This window comes from Adiantum capillus-veneris, chromosome 13 (assembly GCF_014529385.1).
Source record: "Adiantum capillus-veneris isolate H3 chromosome 13, ASM1452938v2, whole genome shotgun sequence".
Taxonomy (NCBI): domain Eukaryota; kingdom Viridiplantae; phylum Streptophyta; class Polypodiopsida; order Polypodiales; family Pteridaceae; genus Adiantum; species Adiantum capillus-veneris.
In genome coordinates this window covers 50683381-50686774 of record NC_140943.1, presented here as the reverse complement: position 1 = coordinate 50686774, position 3394 = coordinate 50683381, and positions in this window count along the sequence as shown.

Here is a 3394-nt window from a genome sequence, read left to right as displayed (position 1 = left end):
TCAAACTTGCTTGATTTTTAAACCTAGACAAGTGATTATGACAAAAAATTACATTGAATTAAATGTTTGATACTAAGCAAATGCGGTGAATATTAGGCTACCAATCACAATTAAAGCAGACAATCATAGATGCAAAAAAGATAAGGGGCAATGCTAATGGACAAGAAACACCTGTTTGTGTTGATGGTGGCGCTTGAACAGAAGAGTGAATGAGAGAAAGGTTCCATGAAGGTCCAAATTCTAACCACAGCAACATGTTCCTGTACACACTATGAAACACAAACAATACCTCTAGGAGGCACATTAGTGGGAAAAGAGAACTTTGCTAATCACTCAACTCTAAAACAGAAACACTCCTATCGTACTAATCTTACCTACCCTCCATCACTCAAGTGATGAGGATCAAAGGTGTTTCATGACATAGGTTTCTGTTTCAGTGTACCGGATGTAAATGTGTAGGTCTGGGTCAATGTTTTGACTTTCATTGTGCATACTCGTTTGCTAATTTCTCTTGCTCTTTATTTTTTTTGTTTTTTGCGAGTATAAAGCTTTATATGTACATTCCCTAAGATTGGTGATTGAGAGGTCAGGGAAAAAGGTTGAGAGGGAAACAAATGAATGATGACTGTCAGCAAACACTCCCCCCTTCCTTGGGTAGATCATACCGTTTGAAATGAGCTTGTCACCCTTTGAAACCAATTGTTCCAGTTGGTAATAGGTGGAGATTTTTGCAAGTAGTTTTCTATTACCTTAGGCGCCTCGTTGAGTTGCAAGGGTGGTAAGGTACTCTCCCAAGATCGAACTTGAAGTAGTTCATCAGGTGATTCTTGAACACTGGGAGGTGTGGATTCCTTTGTAGCTTTATGGAGGTCCACTATTGTAGGTGGAGGCTGTGGAGAAGCTTTTACCTCTACGGATGCATTACATGAGGAGCTAGAAGCTTCATGGGACTCCCCCCTTCCTGAGCTAGGTGGAACAAATCGTTCTTTCTTTGGTACCCAAACTAGCTCTGGAGCGGGTGTGTAGCATTCTGTGATTTTTTTCTTTCCACGATCATTGATTCGTTTTGGAGCTACGGGATTGGGCTCACATGGGTCAGGTGATAGGTAAGGGCACAATCTACGTTTTGGCACCCAGATTTGATCATTTCCTTGGTAGTAGCCTTGGGCTTCCAATAGTCGTTTAGGTTTCCATCGCAACATTTTCTTACTTTTCTTGGAGCGAGTGGTACGTTTCTTACAAGGCTTCTGTTTTTTAGCACTAGCTATGGTCACTAAAGAAGCTTTAGGGACCCACTTGTATGTTTTCTTCGTTACATTAGGATGAGTCTTGTCAGAAGCTATATGCATTGCTTGTAGCATATTTAAGGGTACAGGCATTTCATCCCCCTCAGGTGTTACCCAGGTCGTCCCCCTATTTCCCCAAGTGTCTATGGTTGCTGCTAGGTGGACCCAATCCACATTGTCCGACTCAGTCATCCCAGGTAGGATATCCATATAAGGAGAGTTCTCCCCAATATCCGTGTCTTCGTTACACGTGTAACAATACTGTAATGGAGCTGAGTGAATTGTTGTGTCTAATCGACTATCAATGATGAATTTATTTCCTAGAGGATGCGTTCGACCACTTAAAAGATCAACTCGAATGATAGAGTCTTGGAACTGTAAGTAGACGTGGTTTTTGGACCAGTCGTGCACCATTTTTGCTTCCCTCATGAATGGACGCCCTAAGATCATCTCAAATGACATAGGATGCTTGGAAAAATCCATAACAATGAAAGTCTGCCTTACCTTGTGTCCCAAGACCTTGATCCTGAGATCCTTTAGCATTCCAATAGGCGTAACAATAGATCCATTAGCCATTTTTACCACTACGCTTGTGGCTTCAAGGTGAGGTCGCCCCATAGACTCCCAACAACTCTTTGTCACCATGCTAACTCCCGCACCACCGTCAAGGACCCCCTTTACAGTTAATCCTTTAGTAGTGATTGGTAGAGTAGCATTAGATTCATCACCTTCAAAGTATTGCCCCAACTTGTTAACGGGTACTTCAATTATAGATTCATGTCCCGCTAGGTCAGATGGTGGTGCTAAATGTTCCTCATCATTCATTACCGAGTCAGGTTTGTTCATATGTGCAAACTGTGGTAATCCGGCATGTAATTCTCCATTGAGGAAGGCTCGAAGAGCTGAGACTAGCTCGGGGTCTTTATATAGTTTGGACATGATGGTGGTTCTAACTTGTGAAGACATGAAATCCATCGATTTGGCAACATTTAATGGCATCTTGTGGACATAGGACCCTGACAAGAGAATGGTGAAGATGGAATCTCCACTTTCTCAAGGGGGTCGGGCATTCCCTCACCAAACATTCTCTCTAGTAGGAAAGGTGTGTGTCCACTTTCAGATGTCCTACCCTCACTCTCTTCCCGAATGATACTGGGTATAGCTAACGGCCTGTAGTTCTTGTGAGGTTGAACTTGTGTGGGAAACACTGTGTCCGACATCTGGATATGTTTGGGTTCAGGTTCTAATGTTTGTTGAGTTTCTTCCACCAAACCCCTCAGTTGTTGGACTCGTTCAATTTCCACTGTTGGGTTTGGATAGGTTCCAATCTTTCTCTTGCAATCCTCATTTTTTGTCTCTCGTGGCTTATCTTGGGGGTTCGCAACTGGGTGGTTTAACTTTGAATACTCTTTTGGTGTTCGTCGTAATTCCCTCTCGTGATCCTCCTCACTGGCTTTTTCCTTTGTAGTAACAGTTTTGGTCTCCGTGGTCTCTATCGAATCTGAGTCATCCTCAGGGTCATTCATATACACGGGATCCTCTCCTGTCCCTATGTTAGTCTTTGAACTAGGTTTTGAGCTAGAAGCATTAAGGGATTTCTTTCTTCGTGTTTTCTTCTTTCTCGCTCGGCCAATGGATGCAGCATCTCTCTCTTCGAGGATGTAATTTTGCTTTTGGAGCATCGACCGTGTGAGTGCATTCACTGGTGCTATGTTTATAGTTGGTGGTGTCCCATCAACAATCTCTATTAAGTTCAATGGTGTGATTTTCGGTGCGTTTGGATTGTTAGGACACTGTGCGATCAAATGATCTATGCCGCAACGATTACAAGTGAGTATTGGCATTGCCAATGCACTCCCTTGACTTGTTTGCATTAGTGCGGCATTCTAATGGGGCACTCAACTACTCGATGTGGTCCACCACATTCGTAGCACTGAAGAGGTGGTCTCCTGGCAAAACTATTAATGTTTTGGCCTATTGCTGCTAGCGCAGTAGCTTGATATACCGGTTTGATTTGTCCCCAATGGTCTTCCATATAGTACATGGGTCACTCCTCAAGCATGTCGACTCCATAGGTGATACTAGAGTCTATGTCCTCTTCGCAATCT